Below are 12286 nucleotides of genomic sequence, written 5' to 3' on the forward strand. Positions count from 1 at the left end.
ATTGAACAACAGAAGATTAAATGCCAGGGAAGGACAAAGTGTAGCCAACATTAGGTTCAGAAAGATAGGCCAGTATTTATGTATGCTAACATCCACAAAAGCTTTTTTAATTAATTTTTTTGCATCATATTTAATACCTTGTGATGGACATTTTTTTTTTTCCCCATTGACTGTTCCTTGCTATCCCATTTATGACTGATTCTGAGTTTTGAATGAAATCTCCAGCAAAAGGGAACTCCTCTGCCTAGCACGTATGTTGAGGATATAAGGCATGGGTGATATGTATTCAGATCCTGATCTAAAGTGAGATGAATAATAGGCAACCAGCATGATGTAAGCAGAGACATTGCCCTCTGATTTGGAAAGGGTATCCAAAGAAATTAAATGATGTCACCAGTCTACCTCATGATAAGCTATCATGTAATCCAAAATTTAGGTCTCTTATCCACCTCCACAGATGGGAAGAAGAAATAAATCTCTGATGGAGCTGCAACATATGTGGAAAGGTATTTTATCTTGGTTTAGTAAAGCTTTGGGAATCATTAATGCTGTGCCATTACCAAGTATCACAGCAATAAAGTATCAGAACAAATTTGTCACAAAGGACTACATGTAAGATGCATAATGCAATATATGATAATCAACTTACAAAGCTAACAATGGCACTTCAAATCTATTTTTTGTGTACACAAATGCCTATTATTCTAGATGTCCATCTTCTGGTCACTGGTACAGAGCATGTATTCACTACTGGGGAATCCATGGTTGAGCAAGTAAACCAAAACTTTTCATGGAATAACTAAGTAGATATCAAGAATGTGCTGGTTAATTAAAGAAAATGTTATGTAACACAATTACAGGTGTGCTTTACTATTTCCAGTAGTTAATCTATGATGCTTCATCAGAAGCTCCAGGCATTAAACGAATTGTTAGTAAAATTCAGTTTTTTTCAAATTCAAGTTGCTTAATACTTTTATATTTTTCTAATAGCTTTTAGAGTTTCAATAACTTAAAACCAATCAAATCAAAATGTTGAAAAAAAGCAGAAAGTAGTATATAACTTGCTAATTGGACTGCAATCCATGGATTTGAAGACATGCGTCCTCCCCTTAAAAAAGATACAAAGTGAATGGAAAAAAGAACCTAGATAAGTTGCTGCCTTAGTGCAAGTTTTCATCTATTTTATGAGGCTATTCCTTTTCTTCTCCCAGTTATTTTCATCTGGTTTATAGGTCTGCTCCTTCCCACAGGATTTGTTCTTTGGGGGATGAGAGTAGGGTAGGGTGGAAGACGAGACAAGATTTCTTAGGTCCTAAATGTCTCTCTATTATTTTCTGCACTTCTTAACATTAAAAACCCCAAGAATGAAAGTTAAACACACCTTAAAAAGAAATATAGTCAAGATTTTTATATCCTCTACTTGATAACTCAACTAGCACTGTTTCTCAATTAGCACTTACTTGTACATTTTAAAGGTTTATTTCAAAAATTTTCCTTTTCACTGTGAAGGATGAAGTCTTTGCTGTGCAAGAATTTCCAGTCATCTAAGCAAAGAGAGTTCTCCATCTGTGGCTGGGGGACGGAACACTGGCCTTTCTCCCACACTGTAGTAGTTACTATAGGAACTATTGTGCCTCCTTCAAAAGGGCTACAGACAGGGTGATTAAAATTCTTCATGGGAGAACCCCCACACTTCTCCTTGACAATGAAATTCTTCAGGGTGAGGGCTAAGCCTCCAGTTCAAGAATGGCAGCACCTGAGGGAGTGATGTGGCAGAGAGAATCACCACTGCTTTAAATTGAAGTACAGGGAAAAAAATACAAGGGCCTGCACTCCTGCATTAATTTCATTCCCCTCCCATGATCTACAGGAACATTGGCCAAAACTCCCGAGAAAAAGGAGAAGAAATAACTTCATGTGGCCTTCACCAAGTAGAGGATGATGCAGAAAGTAAAGAACACATAATTTCCATTAAAATCAATTGCAGGAGAAACAAAAGAACTATACCACCCATAAACCAATTACGGGTAAATATTAACATTCACTCTGATAATTATTTTCTTTGTAAGACAGCAAAATGCAATTTGACACGGAGGGGAAGGACCACTGTCTCTGACACAATGGAATTAGAGCTACCTCCTACAATCAAACTCACTTTATACTGGTTGTTTTGCAAATATTTACAACATTGCTTTTTGCTCCCAAAAAACTAGGAGGAGGAAGAATTTATACAGAATGTAAGAATGGCAACTGTGATCTTAATAAAGAATGTTCACTTATATTGCACTCTCACAAATGGGTACAATAAGAAGCAGATAACTCCACCTATTCTTCAACCATATGTCAATATTATTATAGAGCAGCAGTCCTAAAGACTGAGAGGAAAATGGCTTTACATTTCAGTGTAGAGGATCAGTCACAAGGAAGGGGCAATGTGAAAAGAAGCACAAAAATGTTTTGAAAACTGACAAAAAATTAGATGGCATAGCTGAGAAAGTGCTGGTGGAGAAAGCTGCAAGTAAAAGATGCTTTAGATATTTCTGTAGCTTTAATGAAATTGGGTTCAATAATTAAAGTGAGATAGGAGCTTCCCAGGAAATGAAATTCCTGTAAAGAGATGGGAAAACCAGTCTACAGAAGTATGGAAAAGAAAGAGGTAAAGTAGGGACAGATGTATGGGGACAGGGACACACAAAGGCAAGGTGAACTGAGGGCTTAAAAACCTAGGAATTTAGCAGTGTGTTTTTAGACAAACATCTACTTGAAAGATCTGGCTCTGCCAGCAGAAGAATGCATAAACATTATGATTACATGAAGAAATTCCTTAACATTCAGTTCCCCTCCCAAATAAGTGATGAGTATGGATTACGTATTCAAATATAATAAGACACTTATTGGAGTAATAGTTCTATTGTCCTATTTTTAAACTAGTATTAAGATTCTTCTGGGAAGAAAACTGCTGTCACCACTTTCAGCTTCAGTGCTACAGAAATAGTGTCGATGATTCTGTTCTCAGGAGAAGGACAGGGTATTAACATCCAGTCAGAACAGTGTTATACAGTGTCAGACTATACTTGCTGGTAAAACTAAGAGACCTACATCTGTTGTCTTGCTTTTTTTTTTTTCCAGTCTGATCCCAAAGGTTCATGTTATGACATTTGTAACATCTGCTACAAATGTGGAGGTAAGTCAGGCACAACCTTATTACTTCCAATCTAATGCTCCATCCATCCATAGGGCTTTCATTTGCCACTAGTATGTCAAGAGGACCAAAAGCTGTTCGATCTACGTGAAGCAAGGTACAATATATTTCTGAAAGTCAAGAAGGAGAAATCTTGCTTTGTTATGTCTCTCCTTTATTTGTTGCCTTAAATCTTGGCAGTGTTATTTCAGAATATTCTGTGAACAAAACAGGCAAGCTGCTCCTCCTTAGAGCCAATACAATTGCCTTTTTATGCCTCAGACGGTGGTGTGTTGCAAATGGGTGAGCTGTGATTCACATCTTCCCTGTTTTTACTAACACTGAAACATATCCAGCTTCCCCTAATGAGACCCTTCTATCCAGACGTCTGCTTTCCTGCACAGCCCTCTTTTCCTTCCTTACTTCTCCCTCTGTTTTGGTGGGCTTGCTGCACCACTGTATGTACAAACTTAAGCCTTTTCAGTGCTTAGTGGAAAAATGCAGCTCCTGACAGACAAATATTACGTATTTTATCTGTGGTAACAAAAAAGTAAATGAATAATGAAAACAAACAATAAGATGCTTTACAATTAGCGTTCTTCCCATTAGCTTCTCATTACTACTGGTGGAGTAAGAGATGTGAACTTTTATAGATATATCCACAGTACTTGAAAATTTAAACACTGAATTGTTAATGGCCAAAGGTACTATATGCTACGAGAACTCTGCTATCACTGCGAAGTGTGATGCTAAGGCTGGGTGTTTCACAGCCCTCCACACTGGAAGTCAACCATTCACTGTGTGGCTACAACCACCCACTGCGTTTTCTTAAGAAATACTATAACCTCTTCTGACAGCAAGTAGAATGTAATTTTAGAAACTAACAGATTTAACATTACTTAACTAGGTAATATGTTCAACACTCAGTATAATACACCAAAAAGATGGATTTCACATTTGAGATAGTAATTTAAACTCATCACAAGGGCTGAAGAACACTGCATGGTAGCAAAGGAGAAATAAAACCCTGTACCTGTTGATATAAGCAGGTGTAGGTTTTGGTCACCTGGACTTCTAGAATACGTACTTTTTCCTGTCATAGTATCACAGGCTAAGTGAAGGAAGCTCCCCAACTAAGAACACCACTGGAAAAAGACAGACCCTCTCATGTTAAGTGAACACTAAACCTTTAAAAATACATCAAACAAACATAGGAGTTGCATTCACCACTGGAATACAAAATCTAGCTATGATATAACCAGACAATTACTAACTAATGCATCGTTATCCTACTAAAATAGGCGACATACTGAAATGAATCCAAGTGCACAAAGATTTATAATTGTTTCTGGTTCTAAGGGGAATTTAGGGCTTTACTGCTTTTACAGACTTGGTTTTATGACTGGTGCATGTAGGTAATGGATTTGTTTGTACACTGCATGCCTTTTTTCCTTTTTGTGATGCAGTCAGGAAAAGATACAATGAAGATTCCTAAATGAAGTGAGTCTGAGTACAAGTCTGCAAATCAATCTGCACTTTCAGGGAAGAAACCTGTATCAGTTGCCAAAACTGAGCCATGTAATTAACTGAGGATTCTGGTAAGAACCAACTGTCCCACTAGTCAATTATTTTTGCTTGTCTTCCAGCTGTTGTTGCTCTCTGTTCATAGGGAAGACTGTAAGAAAATGCAACTATTGAGAATTCGGCGATTTCAAAAAATAACCAAAGAAATTTAAGGAGATTATCAAGCCCAGCTGTAGTATAACTGTAACAAATGCTTAAAATGTATTGCACCTGGTTCTTAATTTCTCACTATGAAGAAAAAAAAAATCACCAAGAAGTTTTATAAGGGCTAAAATAGTATTTTAGAATTTCTAAGGACTGACAAATGATCATGCTACACTGGAAACCTGATGAAGCAGTCTTCACGGGAAATGGTCATGCACATCAGAAAACCGGGCAAGTCCTTGTAACTGGGAGATGGAACTGCCTGTTTTTAAAAGCACTGCTGCTTATAAAAAAACGGGTCAATAGAAAACCCCTGTAGTAAAGGGACTTTCCAGCACTTTGTATCAGGTTCTTAGTATTAAAAAAAAAAAAAAAAAAAAAAAAGTGTTACCATTTGTAAGAGTCCATTTCAGGTTTTAAGGAAACAGAATCTTTTGGAAACCAAACGACCAGTAAGAAGCATAGTTAAATCTTTACTGGAAATAGTGATATGCTCTTTAAATCTTTGCTAAGGTTAAAGGAATTCATACAGTTCATGATGAAAGAGCTTGAAAATAAATTAAAAATAAGACGTTAACATATTTTCTGTGATTATTAGTATTATTGGCTCCAGGACATAACTGGTGTTTTCCCCTTTGTATGCAGTAGGATCTTTTTAAATAGTCATGTGAGAGAAGTCCAGTTTCCTTCACCTTTGGAGAGTGCCTACCAGGGAACTATAGAAAAGTTAGATCAGGAGACGGCCAAAATCGTTATGGAAGTGAGAGCTTAGTAATGAGAAAACAGGAAACAAATGCCCTACAGCCAAAAAGAATGTTGTGTGTAGGCAAAATATTCACTTCAGCAGAGCTGTGTTTATTAGCATCAGGAATTCATTTAACTCAAGATTCTTTCTGCAGTGAAGGAAAATATTCCTTTTATTTGATTATGTTATAGCTAAGATTCACACTTGCTACATGAAAAGTCAAGCTCATCTTACTGTAAGACAAGCAGCATGGCATTCACAGTTACAAATATACCTTGAACACCTTAATCATCAAAGTTTCGTGTGTTATTCTAGCCACATAGTTTGATATTCTTTAGCAGAAGAACTTAAACGCATCAGAATTCAATCCCCACCCAGTCCCTGAATCAGACATGGACACAGATGGTTACCTTGACTTTGGGGGCAAAGTTTCATTTTGCAAGACAACACTCTAACTCTTTAAATCAGCTCTTTCTCACTTTCTATGAGCACCAATAAATATATCTCTTTTCTTTCTTTTCTTTTTTTTTTTTAATTTTTATTTTTTTTTCCTTAAGAGCTTTACATTTATACTGGTAATGTATTGCATTTAGATAGTTTCTCAACAATTAGATTTTATTATACACCCACTAAACCTAAGGTAATACATGCATGCATTTGCTACGAAGAGAAATAATTTGCTTAACAGCTCAGTAGTCTGTGTGCTGAGATTTTACTGAAATACTGTTCATATTTTGTTGCATTCCAACACCATCTTTTAATCCTTAAACATATTATGTCTCATGCTGTCTCAGTCCAGCTGAAGGACTAGATTTTCACAACTATGTAATTTGTAACTGAAGATCATTAATTTCAATAAAAAGCATATTTTTTCCAGAGTGTAATAAGATACTTAATCTAGAATATAAAAAGATAAAAAGAGTTGAATGAAGACTGCTCAAACTCAACACAAAACACTTCTTTTTTTCCTGTCACCCACAACCTTTGTACATCCTGTAGAAAAACTAATGTGTAATGTCTGACACTGCTTGTATTTTTTTAATTTATTTTAGTAACCTGAAGACAGTTTGTATTCTGACATTTTTCATTATGAATGTGCTAGCTTAAGGGCATTTTGGATTATTTTAAATTGTCTACTGTACATCAAACAACACTCTATTTTGTTAATAATACCTGAAAATCAGAGAAATGTACTTGTGAAAAAACCCCAACCAAACAACCAACATTTCCACTCAACAAGGTAGTAGGAAGACAAGTCAGTAATGCAGTAAGATGCCAAACCAATGTGATATTATTGCAAGATATATTCTGCTTCTTTCTACAGACAGTGGACTAGAAAAAATAACAATTGAGCAAAACTGCCCCAAATTTTCCAAAGATACCACTGAAAATTTCTGTTTCAAACTTCTCTGAGAATAATACTCAGATAATAATGACTCTTTCTTCTATAGGAGAGAGAGAATCTGAGGAATGAAGAGGCAGCTACATGAGCGGAAAAGACAGACATTGCTGTGACAGCTCATGGACAGATGTCTTCTGAAGAGAAGGAATTTTTGGTGAGTGATGACTTCAGAAAAAAAAAAAAAGTGATGTCTATATAAATACAAGCTAAAGTGGATGGCAGAAAGAATAGACTGAAAATCAAAACAGTTGTAATAAAGGAAAAAACAATTTGAAGAATGTAAACTGACAGGAAGAGCTAGGGATATTCTAAACAGAATTATAAAGCTGTGCCTTGTTTACAGCCCTCTCCAAACCTGCATGCAGCAAAGACATGGTCTCCACTGCAGTGTTAGCTCACGGTGGAGTCCGCAGGTTGGCTTCTACCTCCATGCTCTTCTCAAACAGAAACCTCCAGCTCCACTGAGCTGATATTTTAAGTTCATGAGTTAGCTGACACGTCCGATGGCCGCTTGAGAATTGCTGACACCAGAGCAACAGTGACTCAGGTGCACCCTGAGCTGCCTATACAACACATGGCTAATCCATTCGTTCTGTCAGGTTCAAACACCCTTTTCAACCACTGGCATGTAATACCTTTTGCTGGGCTAAAGGTATGTCCTTTATGGTCGCGATGTAGGCAAATGTGGATGAGTTGTAAATGTGTTAATGTGGGCACTGATAAAGTTCTAACTGTGCTAAAAAAGGCTTTGAAAGTTTACCAAGAAGCAAGATAAAATAACTTTTTCATCTCTCTGTGTTACTACAGCTGAGCTGCTTCCAGCTCCTGAACTAGCTTATAGTGCTGCATAAACATATTCTGTCCAAAGAAGAATTGTTAATTAATTCTTAATTCTTAATCTGTTAAAAGTTAATGAAGGAAAACCCATTGTATAAAAAATCCTGGAAAGGAAGGAGCACACCCTTTTTCCATCTCATATTTTCCTCTTAACACTACCTCATCTTCCCACACTTTTCTTTCTTCCCTTAATTCTCCTATTTCACACTACCTAATTGGAATTGGTGCTTTCAACCACATGCAAGTTCCTTAGGAGAAAGACGTTTATTATGATCAGAGGATCTAAAGCTGTGTTGTGGGAGGTGAAATGGATCGCTTTCTCAGGCACGTGAGGTTCCTGAAGGCAGCGTCACTGAGAATTAAAATACTGAAGCAGATATTTATTAAGTTGAAATGGCTGAAAATTTAAATTTAATCACTAAACATGTACACACACTCCCCCATCCCCAAACCCTCGGATGCTGTTCCAAAAAGCCTTGCCCTGGAGAGAATTTTTTTTTTAAATCATAGCTTTCATTAAAATCACACCACAGAGAAGCTACTATTCACTCCACCAAAGTTTTGAGGACTCATCGTCAAATGGGAGGTAGCTTCTTGCCTCATTTTGTTATTGATAGTGTTACTCTAAAGGGTTGCAACCCACCCTTGTTTTCAGGTTAATCATCTAAAAAATAATTATTTGTTTGCACTGGGGAACGTGACTTTTCCTCAAAGAGTGCTGGCTAGAAAGGAAACTGAAGTTATGAAATACCATTCATCATCAGAGAGCTGCAAATCATGGGTCACAATACAATTCACAATGCCAGCTTTTAAATTGTATTTCCTTAGAATCCATATTACAAATATAGGGAATGTATAGCAATTAATGAAGACACAATTTCTCCCACCATTTTAAAATTTTGGTTACTATATTGTATTGTACTATTGTACTCCTTCTCTAGAGACATTCAAAACCCATCTGGACACGTTCCTGTGTAGCCTCATCTAAGTGTTCCTGCTCCACCAGGGGGCTTGGACTAGGTGATCTTTTGAGGTCCCTTCCAACCCCTAGCAGTCTGTGATTCTGTGTGATTCTGTGATATTGACAATAATTGCTGTTTGGGCTCAACGTAAGAGTGTATTATTCATCCTTTGGTAAACACCTGACAAAACTCCCAGAGAAGTCTAAAATAATTTAATTTTAACAGTCAGAAAAGAGAACCAGGTGTTTTTTTTGATGCCTATAGCACCAAAAATTCCCAACATCTCCTCCTCCTTATGGCAAAAGGGCAACACACCATCTTACCAGCTCCAGCTCTCTTAAAAGTTTGATACTGAATCCACAACCAGGCATGACACTAGCTTGTGGACAAAATCATCCACCAACTGTTTCATAGAATGGTTTTGGAGGGACCATCATAGATCATTTAGTCCGAACCCTCTGCCATGGACAGGACCATACTTCACTAGATCAGGTTGCTCAAAGCTCTGTCCAACTTGACTTCGAACACTTCCAGTAATGGGGCACCCACAAATTCTCTGGGTAACCTGTTGTCTCACCACCATTCTCGTAAAAAATTTCTTCCTTATGTCCAATCTAATTCTACCCTCTTTCAGTTTAAAACCTTTACCCCTTGTCCTGTTACCGATTTATGCATGCTGGCCACCATAACAGGGTCTGACCCTAGAGTCCAACAAAATAAAGTCCAAGTAAAGGTTTCCAATTCCTCTTTCGCTAGTTCTCAGGTTATAGCTCAAGTTGTGCTACCAATGCTAAGCAAGACCATCCAGAGAGAAGGATATAGTTAATCAAACTTATTCTATAATAGTCCTGTCACTACAGGTCCTAGTAGAGAGTCTTCCTCCATCTATCTTACAAGCCCCCTTTATATATTGAAAGGCCACAACAACATCTCCCTGGAACATTCTCTTTGCTAGGCTGAAGAACCTCAAATCTCTCAGCCTCTCTTCACAGGACCGGTGTTCCACCCCTTCAGTCATTTTCATGGCCCTCCTCTGGACCCACTCTAACAGGTGCATCTCTCTCTTGTACTGGGGACCTTAGAGCTAGATGGGGTGGCGTCTCATAAGAGCCAGAGTAGAGGAGTTGAAGTAAAATCTCCAAATCTGTCCTTTCTCCAAATTGTTCATCCAATAAAGGATGTTCCCAGGAGAGAAATGGGATATTGGCTTTTATGACTTTTGAAGTACTTTTGAAGTACTTTTGGTCCAAGACTCTTTTATAAAGGAGTTAATTCAATAAAGGTGGGGTCTGACTCTATGTGTCATATTGCAGTACTGCACATAATTGTGTGTTCAATAACTTGTCATAATATAAAATTATCTAAACTAATAAATGATTCATAGCTCTAAAAATGCCCTGTTATGGATGGGATGAAGTTTAGCAGAGAGAACAAGCTTTATTTGCATTTAAAGTTAGAACAATTTTGATAGTATTTAATGTTTCCCAACATGCAGAGATTTATTGCTCCATTCTTTGTCAAATAATAGTTTTCTTAGAGAGCTGCCATTTAAATTTAAAACTCAAAGGAAACACAAACCTCCAAGGAGCCTCTTGGAATAACTTGCCGGAGTGATTCCAACATTGAAATGCCACCCCAGATACTCCCAGCCACATAATAGTGTAGATGTAAAGGTCTAGATAAACAGAGGAAGACCTGGGAAACATCCCCCAAAGCCTTCTGTCCACTCTATTCTGCAGGCATGATTAACTGTGTCATGTTTATTGTTAGCCCATCTGGACAACAGGTGCAGTAGTTAATGGCCAGAGTGTGTTTGATTATTGACTAGTGAATATTTCTTCATGACACAACAAGCTGCAGACTGACCCTTGGTAACAGACTTCCTACCCACTTCTACATTCAAAATCTCAAAAGAAAAAGAAAACAGTTTTAAGATTTTAACCTATCTGGAAGTTTGATACAGAGCTTCCAAATAGAACTCACGTCTGTTACGTACTTGGCTTGGCAAGCTTGTATAGAGTCTATTAAAGAAAAAAAAAATAAGTTGCATGAATTTCAAGCTTGGGGGCCTCTAATTACCTCGTGCTTCAAGTTTAACTACAAAACATAGATAAATTGCTGCACTAAAAATCACAGAAGATCCTCCATCCGATTTGTGCCAATGTATCTAAAGTTCAGTGATGCCGATCCCAGGGAGACTTTCCCACTTTGTCCTCAGAGAATTCATTTTGGACCCATTTTTAATGAGTATATAAAGGATTACTTGGATGTTTTGGTAAAGCTACCCAATAAATTAATCAATCTGAAATTTTATTAGCCGCAAAGCATTGCAGCAGTCATATAGTTGAAGAACACTGAGGGAATTGAAGGCATATTAGTCATTTATTTAGGCAGATAGCAGAGATCAGTACTCAGTACAGGCTGTTAGTTGTAACATTAAGCTAATTGGCTAATAGTTGCAGCAGTTCTTATAAGCTTTTTGTACTTAGAGGTGTGACCCCTTCTTGAACCAATTTATGTAAACCCAAAGGGAGTCCTAAATTTATTCTAGTTTCATGAATGCATGGTCTGGATTTAGAAACCAAACACAAAAAAGTATGCATGAAAACCACTGTGTCAACCAAACACCTAAAATTTACATGCTGTCAGATTGAAAACTTTCTGTTTAACAAACTACTTGAGATTATAAATGTTTAAAATAAATGTAACAATTTGGTATCAAAAAAGTACATATTTCACTCAGTGCATGTTGCAGGGCTGTGTTTTTTTTTCTTCTCAACCATACCTTTGGCTATTTATCTAGTTGCTAACTTCTATACATGTGAAATATTTCAAGAAGTTCTTTGGAAATGGCCTGAGGTGATTTCAAGTTTAACAGACCCTGTCCCACCAGAGCTCATTACAGTGAATTTTATAACAAAGTACCCTCTACTTAATTTTCAGAGCTTAGCCAAGCATACTAGAAATGCAGCTGCATTAAGTGCAATTAATGGTATAATAAAAGCAGTGGAGAACTGTTTAAGACTCAAGAACCAGCAGTAAACAGAGGTTCTGTATTCTTTAACAGTCAGTGATGTGTCAAAGCGCCAGAAGTGTGAGATTTCCTCTGCTGGGGAAGGAAAATATGAAGCAGCATGTCCTGTTGGGGAAAAACAAAACAAAACCAAAGCAAACCAACAATCTTCTGTCCTTCAACAAGCCCAGAAAGATAAAGTGGAAAAGGATTAAAAAATATTCCCTCCAGTTATGCCACTAGCATTCCCCTCTCTCTTTGAGCTGGAGTCCAAAACAATAAACTCGTATTCCCACCAGTGAAGAAAACAGGCAAATTCAATTCCATAAAAAGTGAGACTAATAGTAAGTGACTCATATAATACATAGAATTATCTGGTTTTATAACTAACAAAGTTTACTGTCAAATGACAGCAAGG

General features: G+C 37.2%; 1 protein-coding gene across 6 annotated transcripts in view; it reads right to left on the minus strand.

The window, feature by feature from the left end:
- Positions 1-12286, minus strand: part of NPAS3 (neuronal PAS domain protein 3) — a gene marked incomplete at its 3' end in the record, with an annotated part of 606741 nt that overhangs the window by 310811 nt on the left and 283644 nt on the right. The window lies entirely within an intron of this gene.

This window comes from Nesoenas mayeri (genome assembly GCF_963082525.1).
Source record: "Nesoenas mayeri genome assembly, chromosome: 5".
Taxonomy (NCBI): Eukaryota; Metazoa; Chordata; class Aves; order Columbiformes; family Columbidae; genus Nesoenas; species Nesoenas mayeri.